We start from the raw sequence: 16,703 nt of genomic DNA on the forward strand, positions 1-16,703 counted from the left end.
CCCAGGCGTCCCCCGCTCCCCCCCCCTTTTTAAATGAGAAACAGAAAGAGAGGCAGATCAACCATACAGTGCCTTATAGAAGAGGTGACTGTCTTGAACATACATGTTGACTGTTTGGCTCCAACTCCAGCAGGATCAACGGGGACCACTTTAGCTGTCCAGGACACCTCTCACACTCTGGCAAGACATGGCCTGTCCAACTTGAGGGAAGTTGCCATTCCAACCCATTCAAATGTCCCCTCCCCCATGACAATGGACTGAGGAGCACAGAACCATGGTTGTTTCTGGCCTGCTTTGAGCTTAGGAACCAGGGCCTCAGGCCTCATTTCCCAGACAGCAACAGTCAGAGGCATGCTGGTTTTGGCTCCTAACTTCCTATAGGATGTGGCCACAGGCTGTCAAATTTAACAAGTGTATGGCCTCTGGCAAGATATGCAACTGTGATGTCCCTAAGAGGGGCTCTCAGTTGAGTTTTAAGAATGTCATTCTTCCTTTCGGTGAGTCCAGCAACTTGTGGATTATAGGGTAAATGAAACTGCCAATGTACGTCCTGCTTATGAGCCCAGCCCTGCACATCATGACCAGTAAAATGTATTTCCTATCCCTGTCTATCCTTTGAGGTTATCTATACATGACACTAAGTTGTTCTAGGCCATTGAGGTTGGCATTTTGATTAGCCCTTTTACAGGGGAAGACTTGTGTCAGCCCAGTGGCTGTATCAACACAAGTTAGGATGTACTGTTTTTCCTGACTCATGTAGAGGACCAATAGAATCAATTTGCCAGTCAAAAACTGGTTGGATCCCAAGGTGAATGCATGGTGTATGGAAACTTCCTAGGTCTCAGATGGTAGGAGATCAGGCAAGTTGCTGACGGCCGCTAGGACTTCAGTACAGTCAAGTGGGATGCCAGCTCCCTTCAGTATGTTCCAGTCTACCCGAGCGCTGTGATGCCCACTGGGCTTATCAATCCCATGCAACCAATTCTGAACTTTGTTGGGGGTAAAGGCCCTGATCTTTGCTAAGGTGTCTGTCTCAGTGTTGTAAGGGGGCAAGGTAGGCCTATGCTCTGAGACATGGAAAACAGTAAATGAGGCAGTGGGGTCCTCTATCCTTTCTGATATATTTTCCCATGATTCTGTTCTCTATAATGGTTTCTGTAAAACTTTCTAGTTGTCCCTAGCCTATTGGGCCACCCAGGTTGTCAAAGCCTTGCAGATAGCCCAATTGACAATGCAAAGGGAAAGAGCCAAGGTTCATGTATACTTATACCATCCAGGCTGCCCTCAGTTCAGCCCAGTGGCTGCTTTGACTATTCCCAGTCTCAAACCAGATTGTATCAGTCTGGGGTTGGATTACTACTGCAGTCCAGTGACTAGAATTTTCTCTACTAATAGAGCCATCTATATACCAAGCATCTTTAGGAATAGGGTATATGCCTTCCTTTACTTGTGAGGGGGTCTCCATAGGAGGCTGGGGGGGGGACATTAAAGGTTTTATATTCTACTGGCCCAAAGATAGCATGTAATTCAGCTCCCAGTGGACTAGTGGAAAGAACACTCCATTTTTGTAAGTAAGCATCATAGAGGCTTGTGCTATGGCAATTGCCAGTCTTGCCAACAAACCATTTAACTACCCCTTTATAGGCGAACCAGTCCAGTCATTTACCAGAAGAGTGGTCATGAAGGGCTCTTATAGACTCAACACTTGTTCAGTAGGAGAATATCAGATCTCTGCCAGCATTGTGACCAAAAGCCCAATGGAGTTAACTTCCGCTGTTCCTGCCGGAATGCCTAATTCATCTAATCTGGTGTAGCAGCCACATCTAGGGTTCAGGGATACCAGGTAGAGGTGTCCTAAGGCCTGTTCTTTTACAACTAATATCTTAGTTTGGTCAAAGGTAGCTTGATGTTCTTTTACCCAATGCCAAGTCACTCCTTTTTTTTTTTTTTTAACCAAATGGTATAGAGAGTGCAGATACACGAAATGTAGTCCTAAAGGGAGACCACCCAGGAGGAAATGTTTGAGAATCAGAGTCATATCTCCAGGAGAGATCAAGAATATTATGCCTCAAGACTACCTAAGTGTGTTACTAAACAGAAAGAGAAAATGGAGAGGGTGCTATGCTCAAGAAGCCTTCAGGTCATGGACTGGTCATCATAGTGGGTTTGTCCAAGAGAGTGTTAGTCTAGTTTACACACTGGGTAAACACAGTTATTATTGGAGAAAGGTAAAAACAAGACCCTGGACATTCTGGCCATAAAAGTTGAACTTAGTAAGAGACTTCTAATTGATTGTATTTTGATTGTACTTGATTGTATTTTGCAGTGACCTTGGGAAAAGAAGAGAAAATGGTCACAGGGAGGATGAGAGAATGGATCTCAAGCATCATAGATAGATCAGAATCTTTGATGACAAATCCAACAATTTGAAGGCTTACTCCCCTTAGAAATGGTCTGGGAGATATGAATGAGGGTGTTCTTTCCAGGCCAATGCCAAAGGAAAGGAAAGGAAAAGATGGAGAAAGTACTTCATGTTTAAAGTATCAAGCTGTGGGGCACCTGGGTGGCTTCAGCAGTTGAGCGTTTGCCTTTGGCTCAGGTCGTGATCCCTGGTCCTGGGATAGAGTCCTGCATCAGGCTCCCTGCAGGGAGCCTGCTTCTCCCTCTGCCTGTGTCTCTGCTTCTCTCTGTGGGTCTCTCATGAATAAATAAATAAAATCTTTAAAAAAATAAAAATAAATAAATTGGAATCTGGGGAGGCTTCTTTAACCTGTTGATGAAAGACTTTAGCACAAGACATTAAAAACTTAAACAGTAGCCAGTCATATTAGCAAGAGATAATAAAGGGTCAGAAGAAAGTTGTATACCAGTAGACGTTGGTCTGCTGGTGACAATCTAATGTGGAATGAGTTTATGTTTCCCAAAAGGGATACCATGAGCAGTCAGCAAAATCAAAACCATACATACCATACATCAGGCAAGTCCGATTGTTTTGGCAAGTTTACAGGTTTTAAGTTTGAGGATCCCATTAGTTCTCTCAATCTTGCCTGAAGTTTGAGGAGAATAGGGACAAGGATAATTCCAAGAAGTTTGCAAGGTTTTCATTAAGGTTCATATGATTTGCCTGGTGAAGGTGGGTTCTATGATCACTTGAGACTGGGAAAGATATACCAAGTGGTAAACACATTTTCTAAGAATTTCTTTGCTGCCATGAGGACATCAGCCTGGCAGCAGGGGGAACTTTCAGCCTATCTGGAAAACCACATACAATAACATATTCATAACCCATAAGAAGTGGCAGGTTCAAGAGGTCCAGAAGGAGGTCTGAAGCCTCTGGAATAAAAATTTACAGGATTATGGACTATGTCCCAGGATTATTGCTGGTAGACTGTTTTTGCAAAGTTATGGAATTTTTCCCACCAATGTCTATTCACAATTTGAGTCACTTTGAATGGACTAGGGTAGGAGAAGGAATGCAAAAACCAAAAACCAAAAAATGGGGTTTGCCAGGGAGTTGGGAAGAACCAAGCTGGTGTCTTGGGTTTCCCATAGCCCTGACTGTTCATTTAATTTTGTTTTTAATTTCTTTTAAAGATTTTATTTATTCACGAGAGACACACAGAGAGAAAGAGGCAGAGACTCAGAGGGAGAAGCAGGCTCCATGCAAGGAGCCCAACATGGGACTCGATCCTTGGTCTCCAGGATCACACCCTGGGCTAAAGACAGCGCTAAACCGCTGAGCCACCCGGGCTGCCCCGTTCATTTAATTTACAACTATTGTTCATCCATTTGAATTTCTCTGATTTAGGAGCAGTGTTGCCACATTACAAAGACATAAGGCAAAAGTTGGGCAATGAGGGGCCATTTCTTGCAAGAGAATGGACTTATCCACATGTACCACAATCTTACAAGTACAATATAAAGAAGTCTTAGTATTACTTATTTGACAATACTTCCTATGGAATTGACATATCAAATAAGCCTAATTTAACATATACCTTCCATTTATTTACATTTCACACAAGCATTGTTTAGCAAACACTTTGAAATGCTGCATGTCAAAAAGACTTCATTTACAATTTGACTTTGAGAAGTTTGTAAAGAATATTTAAGAAAAGGTTTTAAAGTGCTTGTCTAAATAGGACCACAGATTATTATGAAACTTAAAAGTTAAAGAAACTGGGCAGCCCAGGTGGCTCAGCAGTTTAGTGCTGCCTTCGGCCGGCCAGCCGAGGGCCCGATCCTGGAGACCTGCGATTGAGCCTCACGTCAGGCTCCCTGCATGGAGCCTGCTCCTCCCTCTGCCTGTGTCTCTGCCTCTCTCTTTCTCTCTCTCTCTCTCTATCTCTCATGAATAAATAAATTTTTTAAAATCTTTTTTTTTAAAGATTGGGAAAAAGCTGGATTTCTTGAGTTGAAAATTGAGAAAACCATGAAAGAATAAGACCTATTAACCATCAGAAAGAAAGATGTGGCCAACTGCAAGCAGAACAAGGGGGTCTTGTCAAAGTACCAAAAACTTAAAAATGGAAAACGAAGAATTTAAGAAGAGATACAATGATGCTACATCCAAAGCTCTCCAGCTTGAGGAAGATACGGTGTCAGTGACACACAAAGCGACTGAAAAATAAATTGAATTAGACAGTTTAAAGGGCAAACTCAGGAAGGCAGAATATGAAAGAGAACAACCGGAATGTCAGTTGAAGATGGAGAAGAATGACAAGGAACTTTATAAGTACAGTTGAAGAATACTGAAACAAGAAATACCAAGTCCCTGTCAGAGATGGGGACTTTAAGGAATTTAGATGAGAATGAAGGTAGCATGACTACTAAGGAGCACCTGGCTAGCTCAGTCAGGGGAGTGTATGCCTCTTGAGCTTGGCATTGTAACTTTGAGCCCCATTGAAGTATAGAGATTCCTTAAATAAATAAACTTTTGGGGATCCCAGGGTGGCTCAGCGGTTTAGCGCCTGCCTGGGCACCTGCCTTTGGCTCACAGAGTAATCCTGAAGTCCTGGGATTGAGTCCCACATCAGGCTCCCTGCATGGAGTCTGCTTCTCTCTCTGCCTCTCTCTCTCTCTCTCTCTCTCTCTATCTCTCATGAATAAATAAAGTATTTTTAAAAATAAATAAATAAACTTTTTTTTAAAAAAAAGCATGAGGGCAGCCCAGGTGGCGCAGCGGTTTAGCGCCGCCTGCAGCCCAGGGCCTGATCTGGAGACCCTGGATCGAGTCCCACGTCAGGCTCTCTGCATGGAGCCTGCTTCTCCCTCTGCCTGTGTCTCTGCCTCTCTCTCTCTCTCTCTCTGCATCTCTATGAATAAATAAATAAAATCTTTAAAAAAATAAAAATAAAAAATAAAAAAAGCATGATTACTCATTTCCAAGAAGAGATCAGAGCACTATTGTTCTGTTTGGCTGAAATGGAAAATCCACAAAGGGCTTTCTTGTTTCCAACCTCAAGTAAGGAAAAAAATATATTTTAAAAGGTTTTATTTATTTATTCATGAGAGACAGAGAGGCAGAGGGAGAAGCAAGCTCCATGCAGGGAGCCCGACGTGGGACTCGATCCCGGGCCCCCAGGATCACACCCTGGGCTGAAGGCAGGCGCCAAACTGCTGAGCCACCCAGGGATCCCAAAAAATATATATATTTTAAAAGGAGTAACTTCATAAAGCAGAGGGACAGGTTCAGGCAAATTGGCAAGAAGTTGTCTTTCTGGCCAAAAAACTTAGTGATGCTGTAAAACTGCAAGATAAAACAATGACAGATCTGCGTAGTGAGTGCACACTTGGAAAATGAGAAAGTAAAAAAAAGCAGTTAGCTGATGCAATGGCAGAAAAACTAAATGCTATGAAAAAAAAGACAAGGGAAAGACTGATACACTGAAATTCGAACTGAGAAGAGAGGTTGAAGATTTGAAGCTTTGCCTTCAGATGGCAGCAGATCATTATAAAGAAAAAAATCAAGGAATGCCAGAGCCTCCAAAAACAAATAAATAAACCTCCAGACCAATTAGCCAATAGCAACAGTGTCTTCACAAAGAAAATTGGGAATCAGCAAAAAAAGTGAGCGGTGCCTCAATAAACACAGGCCCAGCTTCTGCGGGCTTTACTGTAGATAGAAAGCCGCCACTATCTGCAGGGAGACAGATTCGAACATTGTAACAAAGGGGCAAATCTGTGATGTGACCAAAGAAATTGCTGACCAGACAGAAAAATATAACAAAGGTAAATGACTCTTGCAGAATGAGAAAACAAAATTCAATAAATACGCTGATGAACTTGGGAGCATGGAGCTGAACTACGGGAAAGAGCAAGGGAAGATCGCAGGAAATACAACTGAAGTAGAGGACGTTTACAAACTTCAACTGGCAGAGAAAGACAAAGACAAAAGTGGTCTAACTTCACATTTGGGAAACCTGTCCAGGGAGAAGGAACTTAAAAGGAGACTAGAAAATCAAGCAGAGAGGAAAAATGGAAGGTCAGAATTCCCGGGGTCCTCAGCAGATCTCAGAGCATCTCAACACCTGCTCCGAACAAACTGGTCCTGTTGCTGCTGTGCCAAATACACAGCCAGTTCTGCAGGATGGTAACCCGTCTGGAACACAGGGAACAGATGGTGGTTTTTACCCAGATGAACCCTGAAGGCCACCTGTGAAAGTACCTTCTTGGGGACTGGAAGATATGTCTGCAGCCAGTCTCCAGGAAATCCTAGTGAGCCTGATGGTTTAGAAGACTCTGAGGATAGTAAAGAAGGTGAGAATGTACCCAGAGCTCCTGATCCTCCAAGTCAGCATTAGTGTGGGCACAGAACAGGCTTGTGCAAGACGCCTGGGTGGCTCAGTGGTTTAGCTCCTGCCCTCGGCCCACGGTGTGACCCCGGAGTGGGAATGGGAGTCCCAGGATCAAGTCCCACTTTGGGCTCCCTGCATGGAGCCTGCTTCTCCCTCTGCCTATGTCTCTGCCTCTCTGTCTTTCATGAATAAATAAACAAAATCTTAAAAAAACCCAACAGGCTTTTGCTTTGATTCCAGCTTTGACCTTCAGGAGAAGTGCCCCCTCTGTGAATTAATGTTCTCTCTCACCTAGGATCAGAGTGAATTGGAAGATGTTGAAAGTCACTGGAAGGTGTGCCCCACATACAGGGAGCAGTTCCCTCCTAACTATGACCAGCGGGGCTTTGAAAGGCCCGTGCAGACCCATTTTGCTTTAAATTTTGACTAGTTACTTTTTGTCATGAGTTAGTAATATAGGTTAGCAATTTTTAAAAATCACCTCAAATAGACCACCATAGGGACAATAAGGTATCACTTCCATGCACCCTCTACCACACTTTTCTGAACAAGAGCTACTTTTGAGTTTGGTGTGACTAGGGTCAGGGTCAGTCATTGGCTTATCACTAAACATAGCTGTAATCTTTGTTAATCCTACCAGTTTAAGAAGTTTTTCTGTGTTTGTATCCTTATTTACTCCCCAGTTTGCAAAACCACGTGAATAAAGGAAATGGATTATTTCAATGTTACACACTGAAAAAGTACATATGTAGGGTATATTATTTAGCAGAATATTTACAAGGTTTTTTTAAATTTATTTATTTATGAGAGACACAGAGAGAGGCAGAGGGAGAAGCAGGCTCCACTTGGGGAGCCTGACGTGGGACTCACTCGATCCCATGTCTCCAGGATCATGCCCTGGGCTGAAGGCAGGTGCTAAACCGCTGAGCCACGCAGGCTGCCCTAATATTTACAAGTTTTTGTTCACCTTCTTGATTGAGAATAACTAAATATTATGTACTAAAAGTAATTTATCATAACTTTTTAAATTGTGTAAAGAAAATGTACACATTCTGTTATCAAAAGCATACCCAAAATTCCAAGAAAACTGTCCTTTTTAAAAGAGAGAAAAACCAAATTCTAATTTTGCGCCAGGTTACTTTTGATATTAAAATTCATTTTTAAGTAAATTAATTTAAATCTTAGCCAGTTTGACCACACAATAAAATTGTTTTTCAAAGATTCCTCTTCTGAGGCATCTGGGTGGCTCAGCAGTTGAGCATCTGCCCTTGGCTCAGGTCTGGATCTGGGATCCTGGGACTGAGTCCCACATCAGGCTCCCCACAGGGAACCTGCTTCTCCTTCTGCCTACATCTCTGCCTCTCTGTGTCTCTAATAAATAAATTAATAAAATCTTTAAAACAAAAGAAAAAACAAAGATTTCTTTTCTATAATCTTTCTCCAATATTCTTTTCTACATTCCAATTTTGTTGTGTTTTGCTTCTTTAAACAATCAGCCTTACTTTAAGACAAAATTACCTTCTTTTCCCTCAAGAAAAAATGCACTTGCATTCTTTACATCTTTTTTTACTGAGAATACTGGCATATGAAGATGCTTCCCTTATTATTTTCAGGAGGTTTAATTACATATTATTTAGAATTCTTAACCCTTTGGAACCTTAATTTTTAATGAAAACTACTAAGAAGTAATTGATGTAACTGAGTGTTACATCAGCATTCTTCAAATTTGCAAATCTATAAATATATTTCATAACTTTTTTTTTTTTTTTTAGAGAGACGAGGGAAACAGAGGGAGAGGGAGAGACAGATTTTTAAGCAGGTTCCACGCCCACCACAGAACCCAATGTTCAGCTACACCTCACAACCTTGAGATCACGTCCTGAGTTGAGATCAAGAGTTGGATGCTTAACTGACTGAGCCACCCAGGAGCCCCTACATTACATAATTCCTAGAAGCATATGCCTTTTTCAATTTTCCCACAGAGGATTAACACAGCCAAATGCCTTTTATTATGAAAACTTGACAGATAAAACTGGGCCTGCATAAATGTGAGGTGTAAATGTGAGAGTGCGAATCTGCCTATCCTGCCTCCTCAGAGGGAATAATGTCATAGTGTCCCTCAGCATAGTGTCATCAATGTAATGCCAAAATGGCATCTTTCCCATTGTAAGGTATTTAATTCCTACAAAACTTGATAGCAGAGATTATGTGCAATCACAGGACTATTTAAACCTCCCATTGGGAACTGAGTAAATGTATACTGAGTCTCTTCAAAAGTGAAAGAAAATTGGGCCTGGGATTCCCACACAGTGGGGACAAAATAGAACATACTAGCTAGGTCAATGACTGCAGAGGATGTTGTTTGCGCCTGTTTCATGTCCTCAGTCAGTTCTATAATATTAGGAATTGGAGCCTTAATCGGGGAACTGGAGCAGTGGGGTTTGGATAGAGAGTCAATGGTGAGGAGTCATGCATTAGTGGGTGGCTTAAATACTGGCCAAACGGGGCGACTGAAAAGGGAGCTTTTGGGCTAATGACTCTTGTCTGAAGCATATCTTTAATGACCAGGCATAGGCCTTCAGTGTTCTGTTTAAGGCATTGTAAAGAGTGTTCACCATCTTGACTGGAGAAGAGGAATCACAGACATCCATTTGGCAGTCCCACTAGGAAGTAAAAGAGCTTGGGCTATTTATTTCATGTGGCATGGCATCCTGTTAATGCATCCATGCCTACAGTAAGGAAACAAAGAACCAGGGGGGCCACTGTCAGAGGAGGCCATTTGAAGTGAATGGTTCCAAAGGTTACATCCCAATGGGGCTATACATCTTTGATTATCATATCAGAAATGCCCTATAAGTAGAAGGACTTTCCCTTTGGGAATTGAGAGGGATTTCCTGGAATGACAGTGACTTGGGCCTTCTAATAGGGGAAAAAAGACAGATTTTTTTTTTTTTAAGATTTCATTTATTTATTCATGAGAGACACACACACACACACAGAGAGAGAGAGAGGCAGAGACACAGGCAGAGGGAGAAGCAGGCTCCATGCACCGGGAGCCCGACGTGGGATTCGATCCCGGGTCTCCAGGATCGCGCCCTGGGCCAAAGGCAGGCGCTAAACCGCTGCGCCACCCAGGGATCCCCTCCTTCTTTTCTTTTCTAAGATTTTATTTATTTGTTCATGAGAGACCCACAGAGAGAGGCAGAGACACAGGCAGAGGGAGAAACAGGCGCCCCTTGGGGAGCCTGATGCGGGACTCCATCCCAGGAGCAAGACCTGAGATAAGGCAGATGCTCAATCCCTGAGCCACCCAGGCACCCAGAGACCATATTTCAAGTGCTCTGAAGAACTGCTCCGGAGCATGTTCGCTGTTGCAGATTAGATTTACGAAGAGCGCAAAGGGATAGTGGTACTTGCAAGCCGTTATATTAATATACTGTTATATTTTTAGAGGAACCTATTTTGGGAGCTTTTGTTTTTTAGAAATTTTTGTATACTGATAAAGAGAATGCACTGCTTTGTCTTGGAGAGATTTGGGATTCTCTTTCTCTTTCTTTTAGATACAACAACTTCAGTGAGGTGGCTATTGCAAAATTAAATCCTGATTTCACACGACCAAAAGTAGAAAGAAGTCGCTTTTCTCTTCTCTCTCTCACTTCATTTTTTAGAAGTCCTTTTTCCATCGGGGATACCGCCTTGTTGAATGTGAGAAAAAATAAACAAGTTCATATGATACTGATTTTTTGAAATTTTTTTGTTTTTCATGTGATTTTTTTTTTGACATTGACAGAAATTTCACAAGTTCAAGAGTATACAACAACCACTAGAGAGGTGGAAATTACACGATTTAATCACGATTTCACAGAACTGGCTGGGAAAAAGACGTGTTTGTTTTTTTTTTTTTTTTCCATCTCTCTCTCTCCTTTATAATTTTTTAGTTATAATTATTTTTTGCTGAAAGTCGTTTTTCCGCAGTGTATACCAACTTCTTGAATGTTTGAAGGAAATACACGATTTTATATGATTTTTTAAATGACATTAAAGGAAAGATACCGAGTTCATAGTATACAACGATTTTCAGTGAGGTGGCAAAAGCAAAATCAGGATATCACATAAATGGAAGGACAAAGAAGTCGTTTTTCTCCTCTCTATCTCACTTTGTTATTTAGATGCCGTTTTTCCACAGGGTATACCGACATGTTGAATGTGAAAAAAAAATAAACAAGTTCATGTAATATATATATATATTTATTTATTATATTTATAGATATATATTTTCTTATGATATTTTTTGACATAATTGGCAGAAAATTTCCAAGTTCATTAGTATACAACAACTTCCAGAGTGGTGGCAATTACACGATTTAATCATGATTTCACAAAACTGGCTAGGAAAAAGACGTCTTTGGTTTTTTTCTCACTCTCTCTCCTTTATAATTTAATTTAATTTTTTATTTATAATTCTTTTTTTGCTGAAAGTCGTTTTTCCACAGTGTATACCGAGTTGTTGAATGTGAAAAAAATAAACAAGTTCATGCAATATTTATTTTACTTATTTATTTTTATTATTTATAGTTTCCTTTATTTTCTGTTTTTTTGATATGATTTTTTTTGACATTATTGGCAGAAATTTCCAAGTTCACACATATACAACAGGTTCCAGAGACGTGGCAATCACATAATTTAATCATGATTTCACAGAACTGGCTAGGAAAAAGACGTTTTTGTTTTTTTTTTTCTCTCTCTCCTTTATACTTTAATTTAATTTTTTATTTATAATTCTTTTTTTGCTGAAAGTCGTTTTTCCACAGTGTATACCGACTTGTTGAATGTGAGAAAAAATAAACAAGTTCATGCAATATTTATTTTACTTATTTATTTTTATTATAGTTTCATTTATTTTCTGTTTTTTTGATATGATTTTTTTTTACATTATTGGCAGAAATTTCCAAGTTCACACATATACAACAGGTTCCAGAGACGAGGCAATTACATAATTTAATTATGATTTCACAGAACTGGCTAGGAAAAAGACATTTTTGGGTTTTTTTTCACTCTCTCTCCTTTATAATTTAATTTAATTTTTTATTTATAATTCTTTTTTGCTAAAAGTCATTTTTCCGCAGTGTATACCAACTTCTTGAATGTTTGAAGGAAATACACGATTTTATATGATTTTTTAAATGACATTAAAGGAAAGATACCGAGTTCAATAGTATACAACGATTTTCAGTGAGGTGGCAAAAGTAAAGTTAAATCTGGATATCACATAAATGGAAGGACAAAATGTCGTTTTTCTCTTCTCTATCTCACTTTGTTATTTAGATGCCATTTTTCCACAGGGTATAACGACTTGTTAAATGTGAAGAAAAATAAAGAATTTCATGTAATATTTATTTATTTATTTATTTTTAATATTTATAGATATATATTTTCATATGATATTTTTTGACATAATTGACAGAAATTTTCCAAGTTCATTGGTATACAACGACTTCCAGAGTGGTGGCAATTACACGATTTAATCATGATTTCACAGAACTGGCTAGGAAAAAGACGTTTTTTTTTTTTTTTTTCACTCTCCTTTATACTTTAATTTAATTTTTTATTTATAATTCTTTTTTTGCTGAAAGTTGTTTTTCACAGTGTATACCGACTTGTTGAATGTGAGAAAAAATAAACAAGTTCATGTGATATTTATTTTACTTATTTATTTTTATTATTTATAGTTTCATTTATTTTCTGTTTTTTTGATAATGATTTTTTTTTTACATAATTGGCAGAAATTTCCAAGTTCACACATATACAACAGGTTCCAGAGACGTGGCAATTACATAATTTAATCATGATTTCACAGAACTGGCTAGGAAAAAGACGTTTTTGGTTTTTTTTTCACTCTCTCTCCTTTATAATTTAATTTTTTATTTATAATTCTTTTTTGCTAAAAGTCGTTTTTCTGCAGTGTATACCAACTTCTTGAATGTTTGAAGGAAATACACGATTTTATATGATTTTTTAAATGACATTAAAGGAAAGATACCGAGTTCAATAGTATACAACGATTTTCAGTGAGGTGGCAAAAGTAAAGTTAAATCTGGATATCACATAAATGGAAGGACAAAGAAGTCGTTTTTCTCTTCTCTATCTCTCTTTGTTATTTAGATGCCGTTTTTCCACAGGGTATACCGACTTGTTGAATGTGAAAAAAATAAAGAAGTTCATGTAATATTTATTTATTTATTTATTTATTTATTTTTAATATTTATAGATATATATTTTCATATGATATTTTTTACATAATAGGCAGAAATTTTCCAAGTTCATTAGTATACAACGACTTCCAGAGTGGTGCCAATTACACGATTTAATGAGATTTCACAGAACTGGCTAGGAAAAAGACGTTTTTGTTTGTTTTTTTTTTCACTCTCTCTCCTTTATAATTTAATTTAATTTTTTATTTATAATTCTATTTTTGCTGAAAGTCGTTTTTCCGCAGGGTATACCGACTTTTTGAATGTGAAAAAAAATAAAGAAGTTCATGCAATATTTATTTTACTTATTTATTTTTATTATTTATACTTTCATTTATTTTCTGTTTTTTTGATATGATTTTTTGACATTATTGGCAGAAATTTCCAAGTTCACACATATACAACAGGTTCCAGAGACGTGGCAATTACATAATTTAATCATGATTTCACAGAACTGGCTAGGAAAAAGACGTTTTTGGTTTTTTTTTCACACTCTCTCCTTTATAATTTAATTTAATTTTTTATTTATAATTCTTTTTTTACACAAAGTCGTTTTTCCACAGTGTATACCGACTTGTTGAATGTGAGAAAAAATAAACAAGTTCATTCAATATTTATTTTACTTATTTATTTTTATTATTTATAATTTCATTTATTTTCTGTTTTTTTGATATGATTTTTTTTGACATTATTGGCAGAAATTTTCAAGTTCACACATATACAACAGGTTCCAGAGACGTGGCAATTACATAATTTAATCATGATTTCACAGAACTGGCTAGGAAAAAGACGTTTTTGGTTTTTTTTTCACTCTCTCTCCTTTATACTTTAATTTAATTTTTTATTTATAATTCTTTTTTTGCTGAAAGTCGTTTTTCCACAGTGTATACCGACTTGTTGAATGTGAGAAAAAATAAACAAGTTCATGCAATATTTATTTTACTTATTTATTTTTATTATTTATAGTTTCATTTATTTTCTGTTTTTTTGATATGATTTTTTTGACATTATTGGCAGAAATTTCCAAGTTCACACATATACAACAGGTTCCAGAGTCGTGGCAATTACATAATTTAATTATCATTTCTCAGAACTGGCTAGGAAAAAGACGTTTTTGGTTTTTTTTTCACTCTCCTTTATAATTTAATTTTTTATTTATAATTCTTTTTTGCTAAAAGTCGTTTTTTGCAGTGTATACCAACGTCTTGAATGTTTGAAGGAAATACACGATATTATATGATTTTTTAAATGACTTTAACAGAAAGATACGGAGTTCAATAGTATACAACGATTTTCAGCGAGGTGGCAAATGTAAAGTTAAATCTGGATATCACATAAGTGGTAGGACAAAGAAGTCGTTTTTCTCTTGTCTCTCTCACTTTGTTTTTTAGAAGTCGCTTTTCCACAGGGTATATCGACTTGTTGAATGTGACAAAAAATAAACAAGTCCATGTGATATTCATTTTTTAATTTTTAATTTTATCTTTTTTCATGTGATTTTTTTTCACCCAGCCAAGAAAATGCTGTTTCACCAAGGAGGCCTCAGATCAGGTCTTGAGCTTTGCACAGATTAAACTGGCAAAGCCGACAGCGCTCCTACAGCCCGGGTACTTATGCCCCCCTGGGCTGGTGGGCGGGGCCAGGGACAAGGGGAAGCTGAGCGCTAACTAATCAGAGGACACAACGAAACAGATAAGGTGGTGAGGATACCTAGAACCCGCCCCCCCCCCCCCGATCAAATCAAAGCGGAAACAGACAAAAAAGAAAAAAAAAAAAAACCCGAAATGAACCTGAAAAATAAGTATAATGTGTTAAAAGCATAAAGAGGATAGTTTTCAAGCCAAAGTTCTAAACCGAAAGAAAGTAGGTCTAAATCGTGCCGCCTACGATAATCCGGTCTTCTTACCCGCAGTCCCAGAGGAGGTCGATCTGAGAGACGGCTGCAACGACTAAACCAAACCGGTATTTGTTCCACCTAAAGGTATCTCCACAGGCAGACAGCGTCGCCACGATTAACAAATCGACTTCTCCAGGCTCATTAAACAAGAGCATAGCCAAATCAAGATTTCCTGGAGCAATTTGTGCACAAGGAATCTTTTCAGCCAGTGGACGCTGTCTTCTACTGGACTCTAGAATAAAAAACACAAAGAAGTTCAAACTTCCTATTACAAAAACATGACTCCTAGGAATGACTAGACAAGGCAGGCTCTGTTGCACCGCCGAAACTTCTCACGATGAAGAAGCTGTTTTCAGCGGTATATACCGATTTTACAGGTTTTCGTGTAATAAATGCTGGACCGACCTCTCGTTTCTAACTCCTCACTTATTATGACTAAGAAATAGAGTTTGTCCATATACACCGACTTTGATGGCATAACAAACAGAGATGCAGATAAATCTAGATTTACAGAAGTAGCTACGAAGAAGACAATATTTTCCCCAATTTATATCAACTTCGAGGGGATTTAGTAAATGGGGGCAGGGTCTCTCCCATGGCAAATCCAGCATTGGTAGGATTTAAAAATCGCTTTGCCAGCACACATCGACTTCTAAGAGCTTAAGGATGCAACCATAACTCAGGCGGAACACCCCAGAGCTTGCTGCAAATCAGAAAGGGCTTTAGCAAATACACATCGACTTCTGTGAGCCTGACAATCAAAAACAGCAAAGTCCGAATTTTCCAAAAGTTCGTATGAGTGTGAAGTTTTTGTAGTCTGTTGATGTGGGCTTCTGGATTTAGTGATAAAAAGCATGGCCAAGGGATCCCTGGGTGGCGCAGCGGTTTAGCGCCTGCCTTTGGCCCAGGGCGTGATCCTGGAGACCCGGGATCGAATCCCACGTCGGGCTCCTGGTGCATGGAGCCTGCTCCTCCCTCTGCCTGCTCTCTGCCCCTCTCTTCTCTCTCTCTCTGACTATCATAAATAAATTAAAAAAAAAAAGCATGGCCAAGGTGGGCTTTCTATAGCAAGAAATTCTAAGCAAAACCATAGAAAACCAGCTAAACAGGACAAGAGAATGGGTTTTGCCGATAGACTCGTACTTCTGTGGGACCCAACAACAAGGGTACTTGTTTCCAAACCACACTTTGCTACCTTCGAGTAACGACAGGCCTCAGAAACAGGCACAGCGTCCTGGAAAATCTGGACATATTCTCTCTTGACTTGAATTCCCGGGATCTTAGCTATCCCAGGCACGGTTCATTGGGACTCACTGCACCTGGAAAAGTGGGGCTCAGCTAAAGCTCCCAGCCTTATGCTAATCTCTAAACTGGGATCTGGTGGGAGGGAGAAATCTCCAAGGCAGGATTAAATACCGATTTGCCCAGAGTCCACGTGGACTCCTTTTCCTAAGGTGTCGCGGGCGTGGCAAAGCCCTTGATCTCCCTAAGCGGGATCTGCTGCGGCTGAGAAATGTCCTTCGCCGGTTTCCCCGATTTGTACAAGCTGTGGAGCGACCGAGCCCGACTTGCGGCGACCAGGAAATCCCGCGCCCCGCGCCGCGCAGTCCACATTTGCTAAAGGGAAGAAGTCGACGAGGACGGCGAGGTCTGGAGCCCCCGAGACCGAGCCCCGCGGCTCCAGCGGTGCCCGTCCTAAGGTCGGGGGAGGGGGCAGGCGGGGACGTCGCCGCGCTCGCGGGGAAAGGGAGCGCGCGG

The 16,703-nt window shown here is 39.6% G+C and overlaps 1 pseudogene; it reads left to right on the plus strand.

Annotated features, from left to right (window-relative positions):
• The first annotated feature begins 382 nt into the window (after positions 1-382).
• On the plus strand, positions 383-7,227 carry LOC112652693 (tax1-binding protein 1 homolog; annotated as a pseudogene).
• The last annotated feature ends 9,476 nt before the right edge of the window (positions 7,228-16,703 follow it).

The sequence above is a fragment of the Canis lupus genome, chromosome 4 (assembly GCF_003254725.2).
Source record: "Canis lupus dingo isolate Sandy chromosome 4, ASM325472v2, whole genome shotgun sequence".
Taxonomy (NCBI): domain Eukaryota; kingdom Metazoa; phylum Chordata; class Mammalia; order Carnivora; family Canidae; genus Canis; species Canis lupus.